This window comes from Mauremys mutica, chromosome 1 (assembly GCF_020497125.1).
Source record: "Mauremys mutica isolate MM-2020 ecotype Southern chromosome 1, ASM2049712v1, whole genome shotgun sequence".
In the NCBI taxonomy this organism is placed as follows: Eukaryota; Metazoa; Chordata; order Testudines; family Geoemydidae; genus Mauremys; species Mauremys mutica.
This window is the reverse complement of record NC_059072.1, coordinates 325,158,275-325,176,363: the sequence shown is the minus strand read 5'-3', so window position 1 is coordinate 325,176,363 and position 18,089 is coordinate 325,158,275. Positions and strand designations below refer to the sequence as shown.

The window sequence follows — 18,089 nt, the reverse complement described above, 5'->3', positions numbered from 1 at the left end:
TCTAATACCTGGATTTCAAATGTTTGCTCCTGGGGTAACGCCCACGAATTAGTTAGCCAGCACATCTTGGAGGGACTATTCAAATTGAGTGGCCCATCAAAAGGATACTTAACTCACAATGGACCATGGGAAACGCTCATCTACATTGAGTGGGCTGTCATGTAAACATGCTGTCTGAAACATAGGTAATGGCTTCCTGTAAAGATTGAGCAAAATTGGGCATGAAGATGTGACTTGCCCATGTGACTCAAAACACTATCTGGTCATCTGTGATTCTCCACTACTTGTGCTGAGGTTTTTGTTTGAAACAATGGATTTCCTGCCACATGGCAGAGGATATAAATGGCCCTGGAACCCATCCATTTTGCCTGTGTCCTGCTCAAATCTCTGGACTGTGGACTTACACTAATGGGAGCATTCTAACCAAGGGACTGAGGTCCTTCCAATGATTTGGAAGCAACCAGAGACTTATTAAGCCAGCAGTTTATTCCATCACTGCTACAAGCCCAAACCAAGAACTTTGCATTTGAGTCCTTTAACCAATTTTAACTCTCACCCTTCTTTTTCTTTTTATAAATAAACCTTTAGATTTTAAATAGTAAAGGATTGGCATCAGCATGCATTTTGGGTAAGATCTGAGTTATATATTGACCTGGGTGTGTGGCTGGTCCTTTGGGATCAGAAGAACCTATTATTTGATGAGAACCACTCATCTCTAAATCCAGTATTTTTGGTGGTGACATAAGAACTGGACTGCCCAAGGAAACTGCTTTTATGACTTCTTGTTAGCCAGTGTAGTGAAACAGAAGATTACTTTTGTTGCTGGTTTAGTATATCCTATGGGAATTAGCCATGGGGTGTATCTGCCCTATTTCTCAGCAGTTCATCCTAAATTTGGCATCCTCAGTTGTGACTCACGGTGGCACGATTACATCCTGTACGCTTGTTTCTGGTGCTTACTTTTTGGGGCAAGAGTATAGATGCCCAGCGAATGAAGTGGTTGTTTGAGTCCTTAAAAGAGTGAAAAGATTGTGTCTTTTCATTAAACAAGTTAATTTTATCAAAGTGCTGGTGTTCGGTGGTACTTTGTACCTGCCCAGAAAAACCTGAGGACTGTAACTAGGATTCCCTCTTCCAAACAATTGGAGCAGTCTTCCCTCTGTAAGCAGTATCAGCAGCATCCACTGCTGCCTGAAGATGTTTTGGCCACGAGTTTATATCCTCATCAATTTGTTTCTGGAATTGGGCCCTATTGTCTTGTGGGATTTGTCTTTTTAAGTCCAAAATCTTCACATAATTGGTGAAATTGTATTTTGCTTACAGGGCCTGGTAGATAGCAATTGAAATTGAAGTCTTGTTAAGGAGAAACTTTTCTTCATTGGAGCTGGAGGCATTTGGTACACCTGTCTGAAGGTGTCATCTTGGAGTGTTGGAGCCTCAATCTCTGGCTGCTTGTACCTTCAGGAAATTGGGTGCTGTGTGTGAGAACAAGAAAGAACACTGCTCCTTTAGATGGTACAAAGTAGTGCTTCTTAGCCTTTTTTGGGATAGGAGCACATAAGGCAGAAGTGTGCCCCACTATGCTGGCTGGAACCATAATTGCCTTGTTGACCAGCAGAGCCACTCAACTAGAACCCAAGAGTTGCAAAATGTCCAGTAGTCAATGCTGAGCTCTTGGAGGACCTCTTTGAACTAGATCTGGAACTCAAATGCCACTCTAAGGGCTCCTGATTTGAGCCTGTGATCATCAGGCAGAGATGGTAAAGACAGGGTGAGCACCTCATCTGGGGAGGACGAGATAGCCACTGGAACCATTAGATAGGACTCAACTTTCTCCCCCTCCTACTCAGATAGAAGTCGGTGTCAGGTAAGACAGGGTACAAAGGATTCATGCAGAGCCAAGGTGCCTAGTGTAAGGCCCCCCCGGGAGCCACAGTAGTGCCAGTATGAGAGGTCCATGAGTTGGGGCAGACCCCATGGCATTGGGAACCCCAATCTCTCATGGATCTTCTGTCCAGGTTTGCCTACCTATGTAATGGTAGAGGTTCATCTGGGTCTGCTGACTCATCCAATGAAAGGGATGGTTCCCAATAGACTGGCATAACTATCTGTACCAATGGATAGGTAACCAGGGTTCGCAGCTGGGAGAAGAGATTGGCCCTGTGTCTTTGTGATGGTTTCTTCCTTCAGTGTAACAATATCTCCAAATAAAGTCAGAGCTGAGAGGATTGAAGATAAGGGAGAGCAAAAATGTCCTCTGGGGAGATATAGGTCTCAGACCATCTTAGGATGCAGGTGGCAGCTGTTGGATCCAACACTTCCAGTATGGCTGTTCTTAACCGAGGGTCAGACCAAAGGTCCATCTAGCCCAGTATTCTGTCCTCCGAAAGTGGCCAATGCCGGGTGCCCCAGAGAAAATGAATGGAACAGGTCATCATCAGGTGATCCATCCCATCGCCCATTCCCAGCTTCTGGCAAACAGAGGCTAGGGACACCATCTCTGCCCATCCTGGGAAATAGTCATTGATGGACTTATCCTCCATTAACTTATCTACTTCTTTTTTGAACCTTGTTATAGTCTTGGCCTTCACAACATCCTCTGGCAAGGAATTCTACAGGTTGACTGTAAGTTGTGTGAAAAAATACTTCCTTTTGTTTTTAAACCTGCTGCCTATTAATTTCATTTGGTGACCCCCTAATTCTTGTGTTATGAGTAAATAACACTTCCTTATTTACTTTCTGTGCACCCGTCATGATTTTATAGACCTCGATCATATCCCCCCCTTAGTCATCTTTTTTCCAGGCTGAAAAGTCCCAGTTTTATTAATCTCTCCTCATATGGAAGCTGTTCCATAACCCTAATTATTTTTGTTGCCCTTTTCTGTACTGTTTCCAATTCCAATATATCTTTTTTGAGATGAGGCAACCACATGTGCATGCAGTATTTAAGATGTTGGTGTACCATGGATTTATATAGAGGCAATATGATATTTTCTGTCTTACTATCTATTGATGTCCTAATGATTCCCAACATTGTTAGCTTTTTTGACTGCCACTGTGCACTGAGTGGATGTTTTCAGAGAACTATCCATAATGACTCCAAGATCTTTTTCTTGAGTGGGTAACAGCTAATTTAGACCCCATTATTTTATAATAGCTGAGATTTTTTCCCAATGTGCATTACTTTGCATTGAATTTCATGTGCCATATTGTAGCCTAGTCAGCCAGTTTTGTGAGATCCCTTTGTAACTCTTCAGTCTGCTTTGGACTTAACTATCTTGAGTAATTTTGTATCATCTGCAATTTTTGCCACCTGTTTACCCTTTTTTCCTAATCATTTATGAATATGTTGAATAGTACTGGTCCCATGGGGACACCACTATTTACCTCTCTCCAAACTGACCATTTATTCCTACCCTTTGTTTCCTATCTTTTAACCAGTTACCAATCCATGACTGAGGACCTTCCCTCTTATCCCATGACAGCTTACTTTGCTTAAGAGCCTTTGGTGAGGGACCTTGTCAAAGGCTTTCTGGAAATCTAAGTACATTATATCCACTGGATTCCCCTTTGTCTACATGCTTTTGACCCCCTCAAAGAATTCTAGTAGATTGGTGAGGCATGATTTCCCTTTACAAAAACCAGGTTGACTCTTCCCCAACAAATCACGTTCATCTATAAAAGCAGCAAAGAGTCCTGTGGCACCTTATAGACTAACAGACGTATTGGAGCATGAGCTTTCGTGGGTGAATACCCACTTCGTCGGATGCAGCCGAAAGATGATGCATATACAGCCCTGAAAACTGAAGTTCTCTCCCTAGGAGTGGTAGGGGCACATGGGAAAGTGGCAACTCCAGAGGAGGGTAGGTATAGAAGACTCAAGCTTATAGGGGGAAATAACTGTTTAAGCGGGAGACACATCCTGTATCAAAAGTCCTAATTTTCATTCCCAAAATAGAATAATTCTAGGATTCCATATGCGATTTTCCAATGCTTATATTCATTCATATACTTTGTGAATCAAATTTTCCAGCATGTTAGCTTGATTGTACAGGTTGTGGTGGGGTGCCTCAGCGTTCCTCAAAAACACCATCCTGGCTCTCACCCTATCCATTGCCCTAGAATTCTTCTCTTGTCCCTTTTTTTCCTTCTTGACATCTCCCTTCAGCTTCCCCTCCCTTTACAAACCCCATCCCAACAGATCAGCAGTTAGATATGGAAGGGACCCGTTAGATCCATTCCCTGCCAATGCAACTTTCCCCAAGTTTTACTTTTTCTCATCCACACCTCTTTTGTTCATAACCTTAACATACTGGTTTAAAATCCTTGATCAGCCTCACCCTTGAATCTTATGTATTCCACGGCACACCATATTCATGGTGAACTGGCCTATTCTTAATTCTCCTCTCCCTATCTACTTACTGAGGATGGCAAAACCACTGGGAAGACACTCTCACCCCACAGTGACAGGCAGAGTATATAAACATAGAGAAATAATTATCTATCTGAACTCATCCTGACTGATCATTTCAACCTTTGCAAATCTTGCTTAAGATTTCTTAAGTAATGAAACATCAAACATCACTGTATCCAAGCAATCACAATTATCTCATCTCCATAATGTATTTTTTTGTAAAAATCTGGAATATTTTGTTCTATTTTTATGGGAGATGCCATAACAGATAAAACTCCAATTATCTTTCAACATATATGTGAATCAAACATTTGTTTGTTGAGTATCTTCAGAGATTGAACACATTTTAGACTGGATGAAGTTTTCATAGAATCTATTTAGGCCTTGTTTATATCACAAGTTGCAGCCGTTTAACTATATTGATCTTAAAAAAACAGACTTTCAGTTAAAGCAGCGCAAGCCTGCATCCTCTAAACCTGGTTTATACTGATTCAGTTTAATGAATTTTTATGCTAAATTGAGGTGTCCACACAGGAGTTTGTACCACTTTAAATCAATTTTAAAAACACACCTTTAGTTAAACTGGTGCAACCTGTAATATACACAAAGCCTCAGTTTTAGACTTGGTGCCACAACATGTATTTTACACATTGTGCGTTCTGTATATGTATTAGATCAACATACTGTTACTCAAGCCCTCTCCTCACAGAGGAAGCAAAGGGAAACACAAATTCAACAAAATATTAAAAGACTAATAAGTCTGTTAACATAATGGTTGATAGAAATGGTAAGTGTCAAAGGATAAGATTCAAAGGTACTCGTAGAAGTGTATGAACAAATTACTTCGTCAAATTAAATGCAAAAACAAAAAATACAAAAACCCAACTGTCTCATAATGGTCAGTAATTACTAACTAAAAAGTCAAATGTGAAAATACATACCTGAAAGTAAAAAAAAAAAAAAAAAAGGCTTCAGGATCTTGACCCTCTGTACCCTTAAGACAGAGCAGAACTTTTTTTTTTAAACCAATCTTCATCTGCATTTTAGCATTTTAATTTTAACCTAGAAAAAAATAATATGTAGTTATAGTCAATTAAATATCTGTGGCATTTTAAGCAAAATAAAACAATTATCTACATGGTAGAGGCCCCATATTGTTCAAAGTACAATAACTCTTCCCTTCCCTAACATATGAACTTTTAAAAGGTAGAATTATTGTAGACACAAACTGTGACCAAAATTGAAATTTCCGCCTCACAAATTCATTTTCATCTCTAGCCATTCTTATATTACCATTGCCTCCACTATAAGCAGTTTTCCTTACTCTTAATTACTAAGATCTTTAAAATCTGTTCTTGTACCAGTCAGCTAACAGCCAGCTGGTGTTTCAGTCATTATGAGTTCCTTTGTCATTATATTACTATGAACATTTCAGCTCAAAGTGCAGTTCTAGTATGACATTAGTTCCCTTTGCTCACTCAAACACACTGAAGGATTTGAGAATAAAACTAGGTTCTTTCCTTCTCATGTTACCACTAGTAAAAGATTCTGCCAAAGCAGGCCCTCGATAATATCTGTGCAATCCCAGTGCCTTCAGTGGAATTTCACAAGTGTATTGCAATGTTGTACATAATTCTGCTGCTAGTGTGCAAGCAGGAATAGAATTCAGCTCCCTCCCCTCTAGCTCTGCAGAATGAATATAACCAGCAAACACTCAAAGCAGTAAACACTATCTAAAATCAGCAGATCTCTCTGAATTACAAACAGGGAGCAAATCTGTGGCATAAGGAACCACCATATTTTAGCAACATTTCAGAGCAGAATCATATTTTAATATATTTAAATATGATACATTTAATCCATGCAGATCTTTAATATTAAACTGTAAAGATTAACTCTCAACTTTAAGACATTTGTGGTTTAAAATTCTTTAGAAAAATATATATTCAACTTAAATACAAGATTTGCTCACTTTAAATATAAATGCAGCCACAACTTTAAAGAGCAATTCATAATACAAGTTAGTACTTTTAACAGAAATAAAATTATAATTCATATTTTACAATGAAGTTACTATAAAGCACAAAAGAGTCAAAATAATTAGTTATTTTAAAAACTACCAGGGGTATGCATCCCAAACTCTGGGTGCCCTTAGAACACTTAACATTCAGAATCATCAAAAATTCAGATCGCTTAAATCCACTGCCCCCACAAATCAATCTGGCCAAAAAAATTAATTACGAAAAAAAAAGCCCTCTTTAACCCTCGTCTTCTCTCCACAAACACTTGAGGTTTTTAAAAAAAAAAAAAAAAGAACACTGCAGAGTATTCAGGTCTTTAACAAATTGTGGCACTGGCAGACCAGGGAGGCAGAGGGAGAGAAACACGTGTTCCAAGCTCAAGAAGCCCTAAGGAAACCCTCTTTTCTACATGAAGGAACTGATTTGAGGGTCTGTGTTCACTACAATTACAGCAGTCTGACACAAAGAGATGGGTGTGCTCTCAAGTAACCTAGACTCAAACCATCCAGGGCTTTTTAAAAAGATCATTTACCAACACCTTGAGTTCGAGTCTGAAGCTGACAGACAACTAGAACATCTTGCTGAGCACATGTTATGTACTCCCAAAGTAAATATCCACATAAGCAGGCTGCAGCATTCTAGACTAGTTTCAGTTGCTTGAATTGCAAGGTGTAGTCCCAAAACATTTCAGTAGTACTCAACTGAAGTTACAAAAGCAGGTCCACACACACAACACACCACCATAACAAGTACAGCTAAAACACAGCTGCTACATAATCATCCACGAGCTGTTTTGGGTCTAATAAGACTCCAAAGTTGAAAAATTATTCATAAATAATAGCTGCATCCAATCAGAAGTGCTAATATAATTCTAGCCAATTTTTCCAATTGCTTCCCCTATTCTACTAAATTATTTCTGCGTGATCTAGACTGATCCTCAGCTAGCTAGTCTTCATTCACATCCCACTCTCTGTAGACATCTGGCCATCCATTCCACTACACCAGTGAAACTAGCCATAATGTAATTATTCAGCTGGGTATCCTCTGCCTACTGCAGACACTATAGCCCATATATTCTTACTAGCACTTCTAAAGGGCTCATACTACTAAGAACTACCGCTACTATCTAGCAGCACTATCTCATGATCAAGTGTCTCAAAACTAGACTATATACATACCGGTACATCTCTCTAATAAAATCAGCCTGGGCATGCCTTCAATACCTTACAAGAACACCAACTAACAACACTAGTGCAGTTTCTATCGCACATACAGGTGTAAACCCAGACTGACCACGGTTATGCCAAATAAATCTGTTAGTTTTTAAGGTGCCACCAGAGTACCCATTGTTTTTATGGATACAGACTAACACAACTACCCCTCTGATACTGGAAATATTGCCATTCTGCTTCACCTCCACCTTCTGTAAATTTTCCATACATGGGAGATGCAATTGCATCCTGGGTGAGATCATCAGGGTCAAAATTTTATTTCCTTTCTATGTGGCAGTCACAACTCCATCCTCAGATAAGGAGGAATTGATAATCTCCATTAACAAAGTACCCATTTCTCACTACTGACTTTTATCAGACAGAGGGGACAGTGTTGCAATAAGCAGGTGCCCCAACATTTCCAGGTGTTTAATGAGTAACACTGGTCAAAATTCAATCAAGCAGACAAGACTTGGCTTTTGAATACTAAGACACTGCTCTGCACTCTCAGATATAGCAAGTTCCATGTGAAATCCCAGGTTTTTTTTTTTAAAATCTGCAATGTAACCAGAAAAATCCTTGCTAAGAAAACCTCAACTGGTCCCAGGTGAAGACCACTCACGATTATCAAACTATCCACTGCCGCTGTAGAATTTGTCTGACAGAGACTCTGCAGTGTTGCCTTGGATTTGAGGGGTCTGTGGACCCCAGAATGTGATTAAACTAATTGCAACCATATTATGCACATTCATCCATGGTGAATTAATAAAATAGAACCCACCCAGCATTGGAATAAGCAGGCTTTAGAAGGCAAGGTCAAATGCTAGCTGTATGCTGCCAGGTTCTGCTAATCAGAATTGGGGGGAGGGGCAAGAGGGGGAAAGGAGGAGGGAGAAAAGTTATTAAAACTGAGACTGAAATAAAATAAGTGGACAAACCCCCTTGAATCTGGGCGCCTTCGATATAGAAGGCTTATTATGACTAAGATTGTTAGGAATGTTTGTTGATACACAGTTTTCTTAAAAGTGATGACCCAGTAGAGGTCACTATGACCTATGTGTTCGGCAATCTGAATACCAATAAACAAATTTGTAAGAAGTGATGTTTTATAGAGTGCATTTTTCCATCATTAAATTGATTACACAAAATTTATTTAATTACACTTATTTTAATTAAAAAGCATGTATAATACTGAAACAGAATTGTCTCAGCTAGTGAGAGCACAGGGATATTACAATGCTAGTGATCCCTACATTCTGATTCACATAATAGCCGTACAGTTCAATAACAATGATTATATCCCTTTGTGCTCTGACTGGCTACTCACAATCCCCACAATAAACTATGCCCTCTCAACTCTGGCCCCTCCCTGTCACTCTAATGTAAACTGTGAGGTAGTATTTAATTAAAAAGTAATTACTCTTTGTTAGTGAGGACTGGATGGAGTATTCTGATGGCAACAGCTGAGCTTAGAGATTTATAATTGCTAGATGGAGTGCACAGATGAGGAAAGATCATCATCATCCAGTATAACAACTTTGGAAGTTTCAGCATGTTAATTAAGCTAAAGAGGTTTGTTTTTGATTTTTAAGACCAGAATGTGGTTACTTACTCAATAAGTAGTAATACTTAAATATTATTTAAACACTTACAAAGTTGACAGCACAAAAAATATGCTCTATGTGAAGAGAGTAGAATGAATATAATATCTAAACACTTTTGACTCTTTGCAAGCACACTACTGCAGCAAAATATTACTTCCTTCTAAGGCCTGGGCTACACTAGTGGGGGGGTTCGAACTAAGATTCGCAACTTAAGCTACGCTATTCGTGTAGCTGAAGTTGAAGTATCTTAGTTCGACTTACCTGGCCGTCCTCACGGCGGTGAGTCAACTGCCGCAGCTCCCCTGTCTACTCCGCTCACTCCTCTTGCCGAGGTGGAGTACAGGCATCGATTAGCAGATTGATTTATTGCGTCCAGACGAGACGCGATAAATCGATCTCTGAAATATCGAACACTACCCACCAATCCGGCAGGTAGTATAGACGTACCCTGAGGCTCATGGACGTATGGTGTTATTCTCTTCAGTAATCTAATGAAAGCATTAGCTCTTCAGTGCATGAGTTGCACATAACTTGCAAATATTGGTATGTTTAGTTTAATTAAGAACTTCTTTAAAATATATTATTTCCTTAAAAATTAATACACAATTTTGGTATGAATCTCTTAGTTAAAATCCCAAACACATAGCAGAAGTCTATCTATGATTTTATACCACACTCATCACTTACAGCCAAGCACTTTCTGAATCTTGAATTTCTGTTTTAACATTTGTACTCTGCCCTCACTCTCCCCGGACATAATTCCTTATACAGCTTCATTAGCTTGGTTGAGTGCACAGGCTGAGGTTGCTTCTTACTTTTTTCTTAACATAAATGACAATGTTAATTGTAAGCTTTATATCTGGTCTCTCCTTCCATTCTGACCCCCTCTTTACTGTGTGTCTAGATAAAATTTACCTAAAGATATAGAACTGAAGAGTAAATAAACTTCCATTGAAGTGGGCCATACGGCACTTTGACTTAGCCAGCAGGAAAAGCAATCACTTTATGATACCCACTATCCACCAAACAGAAAGGAAGAACTCCATTTTTGAGATGCACTCAGGACATGTACTCCTTTGTGATTATGTATTTGGGGAAACAGATATCATCCAAAAAACCTTCAGCCAGATATTCTGCACAGCTGTGTTCGTATTTGCATTTGTCCATTTGACTTCCTAGCAAAAGGTAACAGAGAACAATGCTGGTTGCTGAAGTATCAATAAAAAAATACGATATACATTTTAAAAATTGTCAACCAATGACTGTTTCCTTTAGCTTTCTATCATTTTCACTTAAGTATTTCTTATTCATTCGGGGCTGAATCCTGCTCAACTTAAACATGAGTATAGCCCCTACTGAAACCAACTGGTGCATTACTGTCAATAAAACAAGCATAATTTGTTCCTTAAGAACAACAAATGTATCTCAGCAGACAGCTGAGAGAAGGCGGGATAGCTGAAGGAACAATTACAACAATTACACAGTACAGACCAAAATTAAACTGTTGTATATATCAAGGGTAAATATTGTGTCAACTGATGCCAAAGGCGGCATTCTTATTGGCAGAGAAGGACTTATGAGTTGAAAAGACATTTTCCATCTGTTTTACAGTTTTCAGATTAGGAGATATCTGCAAAATTATTCTTGAAAGGAATGAGGAAAGGTGAATATAGTACTATGTTCTTTCTAGGGGAACTTTTAATTATAAGAAAAAATGGTGGGAGATTTAATAGCGTTAAAGCAAATGTCAGTGGGGATAAAAGACAGCATGCTCAAGGGAAAGATTTCATTCTCTATATTTAGTCTTTTATTAGATCATATTTTATTAATGCCAGGATTTAAAGCAATTATTTTCTGAAGGATATTTGGACTTATTTGAAAATATTTATGACACCTGAAATACAGCAGCTGCAGAGCTTTACGCAACATAATTCAACTGAAATGTAAATCTGAAGATAGAATGGAATTTACAGCACCCTATACATTTTTGGACATTAAAAATAATAATTCGTGAAAAGTCCCACAATTTATTTACTTGTACTCAGGTGTTTCTAGATGTCAGACCATGTATCTTACAATTGTTAGCAAAAACTACTTGGCCTAAATTTAGAGCCTGATCTAAAGCCCTCTGAAGTCAATGCAAAGCCTCCCAATGTATTCAATGGGCTTTGGATCTGACCATCAAAAACAAATTGTTAAAAAAATTGACTTTAATAGATCAGTGAAAAAACAAAGACAATGCAGTTTGTATCACAAAGATTTCCATTTGCCATGTGATGTGTAATGAAGATATGATACAAGACATAATATTTATAAAATGCTTTATGGATTTTAAAGTGTAGAATCATACAATATCACAGTTGGAAGGGACCTCAGGAGATCATCTAGTCCAATCCCCTGCTCAAAACAGGACCAATCCCCAGATTTTTACCCCAGTTCCCTAAATGGCCCCCTCAAGGATTGAACTCACAACCCTTGCTTTAGCAGGCCAATGCTCAAACCACTGAACTATCCCTCCCCTCAAAAATATATAAATATAACTGAAATGGTATATTTTAAAATAAATGTATATGAAACAACTGGTCTTAAATGGGTAAATTTTGAATCTGGGTCTACTAGCACTCAAGATTGTCACTAATGAGTCTGAATTGTTGGTTTATTCTGCTGAGTCTATAAAATGTGTGGTCAGACTGTTGATTTAAAATGTGTATCAATGGAATACTTTGATGTATCACCAAGTGATTTTTGTAAGAATTCGTTACAAATATCTGTTGGAATTATTAGAAAACAGCAGTGTGTATTTACAATAGTTCTTTATACACGTTACATATGAACGAGGGGACTTTGATACAATTTCCACACTATCAATGTGAGATAATTGTATCTTGAAAGGAATAAGGAGGCTTTTTCCATTCAAAAAGGTCACACGTAGTGATTAATACCAATCTATTTTACACTTAACTGCTAACTGTACACAAGCATATTATTATATTTTACATTATTATTAGATAGTTATGAAATACAAAGTTGCTCAAAGAGGTAGACTGAGAATATACAACCTTCTCCCCAACATGGTAATCTCTCACTTGCAAACATTCTGAGGTGTAGCTGTGACATAATTAGATTCAAATGAAAAATAAATCAGTACATTTTAGAATGAAAAGGACCTAAAGTCAGTGCAATCAATCATGGTCTTAAAATTGTGTTTATAAAGTTAAGGAATTTTTTTAAAATTATGTTCCTACAATATTTTGAATGACAGTTTTTCCAGCTCAGAAACATAGATTAAAGTGTGATCTACAAACAGAACTTGCACTGATTTACCTAAAGTCTGTTTTGAAATAGATTTAGTTAAACTAGCACAAACATGGATCTACTTAAATTATTATCTGTATTATCGTAGTTTCTAGGAGCCCTACTCATGGCCAGGACTCCACTGGTAAGCACTGTACAAACAGCAAACTTGACCTACAACTGATTTCTACGTTATAATTTAAAACAATCCCTTATCAAATTAAACTATATTGATATAAGCTACTTGGTAAACAGATTTAAGTCAGTCATTCCATAAAAAGTTTTGTACCAGTTTACATTAATTTTAAAACTGATTTTAGTTAAACTAGTGCAAGATTTGTGTGAAGACTAAAGTCTAGGAGAAGGTTTGCTTATATTTACACGTTAGTAACACTATGTAAAATTTACAAAACAAGCACAAGTTTTCCATCATACAAAAAGTATTTAAGTGTAGCTGAACCCTGGATATCTTAATTGCTAAATTAAGTTTGCATTTCAGCAAACTATAAAATTTGGGGAAATAAAATAATAGTTCAGGGGATATTTCTGAATTTTGCATAATCTGAATTACAGATAATCTGAGTTTATCCATATTTCATAAATCAGGTCAGCATTTCAAAGTAAGCAATATTTAAGTTATTTAAATGCATTCTTTATGTTAAAGTATTAAAATAATTTTCAAAATATTTTAATATTGCTGCTTTATACAATTAAACTCAATGCTTCCCCATTCCCTCCTGTGTATTTTTTCTTACCTGTCATTTTGCAGCAGGTACCAAGTAAGGGCAGTGTTCTAACATCCTCTTCCAAAATAATGACAGCAGATTTGAAAAGTCTTTGTAGGGCTACAACTTCTTAAACCATGACATGAATGTTCTAGGGGAAGGGCAAGGAAGGTCTGTGTTTCATGTCTTTGTAAAGATCAACAAATTCAAGAAGTTTTATTCAAAGAACCCCCATCTTTTAAATCCTTAATTTAAAATTATAATATCTATAGAAACACTGAGAATACATACATATATGCATGAAAAGGAGAACAGATAGGAAACACATTTAGCAGCAGGCATATAATTTATGCCAATTCACACAGGTCAAAAAATTAGACCAATTTTTATTTTATCTCAGTTGATCTATATTTTGAAAGAAATTATTTCCATTGCAGTGAAGTCCTGTACTCCCGTCACTGCTTCACTAGCGTATGAAGTCTCTTCCATTTAGTAAGCATTCATTATTTTATCATGATATAAGCACATAATAACTATTTAAAGCTTCTACTATAATCTTGAAAGAAAAAAAATTCTAAATTTGATCTGAAACAAGGAACTAAGCCAGTATTTCAAGATAGCCACAGAAAATACACAAGCATCTTTACTAAATGGCAGTTTATGCCACAAATGCTTTACATCTTATAGGTCCATCTAGATGTCACTTACCTGACAGCTTACCAAAAAAAACCACACAGAAAAAAATGAAATATATAGGTTTCAAATAAATAGTCAAAATACATATTTTGCTGGGATGGAGGCATATATGTGTTTGCGTTAAGACTTCCCAGAGGACAAAACCTGCACTAGTACAAAATCTGGGACAACTGATATTCAGCCTTGGACCATCATCTAAACAGCACTACTAAAAGCAAGGAACAAGTGATAAAGTTAAGTCTGGATATCTTATGAAATATTAGGGCTAGAATTTAGTGACCCACATAACATTAGAAAGAAGAGGTTGGTTCTCAGGTTTACTATTATGCTACATCCATTTACAGCCTGGCAAGTTGTGAGCTATCAGAATCACAACAGTTTATCATCTTGCTTTTTTTCCCCTATACCAATTCTGATAGAATTGCCACTACCTTTAGAACCAGAAATCAATGTTCAAAGTATTTTAGAAATATTTTTAAAATAGGTGTAAACTGTTAACTACAAATTAGGAATAACTTTTGAAATCAATTTTTAAAAATCTGACCCTTAGTTTTTAGTTTCTGGAGTTTGAGACATAATCACTAATATCAAGTCATAATTGAGGATTGAAAAGCACACTGATGGCAATAAAGTGAGTTTAAGTTCTGATAATAGTAAAGTAGTAATATTAGTAACATTATTATGCATCTCAATGCATTTTGCAGACATGAATTAAGACATGTTTGATGACTTTCTAAAAGATACACTCTAGTTCAAGCACAAATTACTGGGCTTGATGCAAGAATTACGTGATAAAATTCTAGAACCATAATGGCCCATTCTCACCTTAAAAGCTATCAGTCTATAAAAAAAGGCTCAACGCAGCAATGTGGTAAGTTTTATCCCCATTTTACAGCTGGCAAAAGCTGAAGCCCAAGATCAACCAGCAAGTCAGTAGCAGAACTGGGAACAGAAGTCTCTTGACTCCCAGTCTGATGCCATTAACCACAAAATCATCCTTCAACCAACAGCAATTTACCATGCCTACATATGCCTTGGCAGACCAAGTCAAGTGCTTTCATGGCAAGACAACCTTCCCCAGCACTAGCCCTGGATGTATCGTCTGAAAGAGGCAAAAATACCGGATTTCCCCTCTTCCCACCCAAGTGCAGATCAGCTGATACCAGTTTCCAGAAGGTACAGAACTGTTGTAAGCATTATTTGGTACTAGATATAGCACTCAACAAAATTTCACTTTCAAAATATTAGAAGTTCTCAATATAACGATCAAATATTAGTGCGTCAAATCAATTATATAGTTCACACCTGTATCAGCCACATAGCAGAGGAAGAGAGAGGTTACTCATCTTGAGCAGTACCTGGAGTTCTTTGAGATATGTCCCCTTGTTGGTGCTTCACTTCAGGTGCGCTTGTACCATACACCTTTGATCAGAGATTTCTGGTAGCAGTGCCCATTCAGCCTGCACGTGTACCCCACACATCCTTGTGCCCTGTGCCAAGATTCTACGGGGCTGAACAGGTAAGCCACCCTCAGTTCCTTCTCCACCACGAAGACCCATAACAAAGACTCCGAAACAGAGGGGAAGGAGGGCAGGTAGTGCAGCACCAAAGGGGGACACATCTCAAACTCCAGTTATTGCACAAGGTGAGAAAGCATCCAAGATTTTTACCTAAGGTCTCCTCAGAATTTCTCCTTCGAGTAGTGTCCCTGTGGGTTCTCCACTTCAGGTGACTTGTGAGCAGTACCCCCATTAAGGAGGTGGCAGGTTCGGAGCAGAGTCCAACACAAAGAGAAAACTGCATTGCGGGATAGCTCAGTGGTTTGAGCATTGGCCTGCTAAAGCCAGGGTTGTAAGCTCAATCCTTGAGGGGCCATTTAGGGATCTGGGGCAAAAATCTGTCTGGGGATTGGTCCTGCTTTGAGCAGAGGTTTGGACTAGATGACCTCCTGAGGTCCCTTCCAATCCTGATATTCTATGCCTACAGCAGCATCTGATCTTGCTGCAGGTTCCAAAGCATAATGATTAGACAAAATATGATCAGATGACCAAGTTGCCACCCTACAGATGTATGCAACTAGTACATCCTTAAGTAAGGCTATAGATGTAGATCGTGCTCTTGTGGAATGTGCTACCACTCTCGAAGGGGGTTGAACATGAGTTCTGTCGTAACAAAACTTAATACAACTGGACATCAATTTTGATAACCTGTTCTGAAGTTACTGAATCCTTGTTTTTGTCTGCAAAGGATATAAATAGTCCAAGGGATCTTCTAAATAGTTTGGTCCTAACTACGGGTAAGGCTAACACCCACATGACATCTAGGCTATCAAATATGGTTTCCTGAGTAGTCCAGTGTGGTTTTGGGGGGGGGGGGGGGAGAGAATCTGGGAGATGAATGGTTTGATATAAAATTCTGAGGACACCGTAGGTACAAAAAACTTGGAAGTACTTGTAGTGACACTTTCTCTCTGGTGAATACTGTAAATATTGTGTCTGCCATTAAGGCCCCCAATTCTTTCACCCTTCAGACAGAAGTTATTGCTATCAGGAAGATTGTCGTCTTTGATAAATCTACCAAAGAAGATCTAACTAGTGGCTAAAAAGGGTGTTTCATAAGGCAAGTAAGTACTAGGTTCAAGTCCTAGCTTGGAGTAGGATCTCTGTTTTGTGGGGAGATATTTGATAAACCTCTTAGACATCTTGCCATAGCTGGGTAAGTGAAGAGTAAAAAATCCCCTATGGGTATGTGAAAAGCTTTTATGGAATTTAGAAAAAGACCCAATGTTTTCAGTTCCAATAGGGAATCCAATACCCTGGAAAGAGGAGAGCAAGTTGGCAACATCTGGTGATTGTTACACCAAAGATAATACTGTTTCCATTTTCTAGAGGTATTTCTTGTAGATTCTTTTCTACTATTCTACATGTTGTACCTCTGACAAACAAGGAATCACTATTACTGAGAACCAATGAGGAACCATGCTTGTAACCTCAAAATCTGCTGGTTGGGGTGAAGTGATCAACTGGCATCGTGGGTCAGTAGATGAGCACTGACCAACAGCCTCCACAAAGGGCAAGAGATGAATCTGATCAAATAGGGATACCAGACCTGTCTTGGCCACATTGGTGCAATCGGTATGAGTCTGGCTCGATCTTGTTGAGAACATTTAATAAATGGTATCAGTGGTTATGGACCGAGAAGTCCTTTTGTCCATGAGATGAGGAACATGCCTCCTATGCATTGAGCCCTCTTATGGAACAATACCTGATGCATTTTGTAGTGGCTACTATGGCAGACTGACCTGTGGGAACCCCCAGGGTAAGAATATCTTGTGGAGGACTCTTCAGTTCCCATTCGTAATTTAGAAAGAAATGTATGCTGAGGTCGTCTGGCACGGTGTTCTGAATACCTGGGAAGTAAGAAGCTGAGATGACTGTGTTGTTGGTTATGCACCAATTCCAGAGTTCTACTGCTACCGCACCAACATTTGGGAAAAGTGCACCTCCTTGACAATTGATATAATACATGAATGCCTAGTTGTCTGTCACTATCTTTACTGACTTCAAATTGATTAGCGGTAGAAAGTGTAAGGAAGCATTTTTGATGGCTCTCAATTCCAAAAGCTTGACGTGGAGAAGCTGTTCTTATAATGAGCCTTTTCCCTATACCTTATGAGGTCCCAGATGTGCCCACCCAACCCAAAAGTTAAGCAACTGATATCACTCCAGTAGGCAGAATTTGCAAGAGCGGAACACCTACACAGGGTTTGGTCAGGTCTTTACACCAATTGAGTGATTGAAGAACCCAACGGAGAACAGACAGTAACCTGACTAGACTGTGTTTGCTTGGTTTGAAAACTGAAACCATTCCTGTCGACTTTGGGGGTGTAATCAGGCATGCTGCACTACAATGACACAAGCTGACGTGTCCCAGCAGTTGGAGACAATCTCTTACTGCTACTTGCGGAACTCCCTGAATCTTTGAGATGAGATTCACTAGTGTGAGAAATCTGCTCAACAGTAGATATATTCTGCCCGTCACTGCATCCAGGAAAGCTATGAAATCTAGACATGGTAGTGGAGTCAAAATGGACTTTTTAAGGTTGATTTAAAGGCCCTGGCTGT

General features: G+C 38.4%; 1 protein-coding gene across 2 annotated transcripts in view; it reads right to left on the bottom strand.

Moving 5' to 3' along the window:
* Positions 1-18,089, bottom strand: part of PSPC1 (paraspeckle component 1) — a 107,162-nt gene that overhangs the window by 14,103 nt on the left and 74,970 nt on the right. For both annotated transcript variants that reach the window (XR_006579665.1, XR_006579659.1), the window contains exon 7: positions 5,356-5,476. The gene's annotated coding sequence lies outside the window, so the exon portion shown is untranslated. The remainder of the gene's footprint in view (positions 1-5,355; positions 5,477-18,089) is intronic.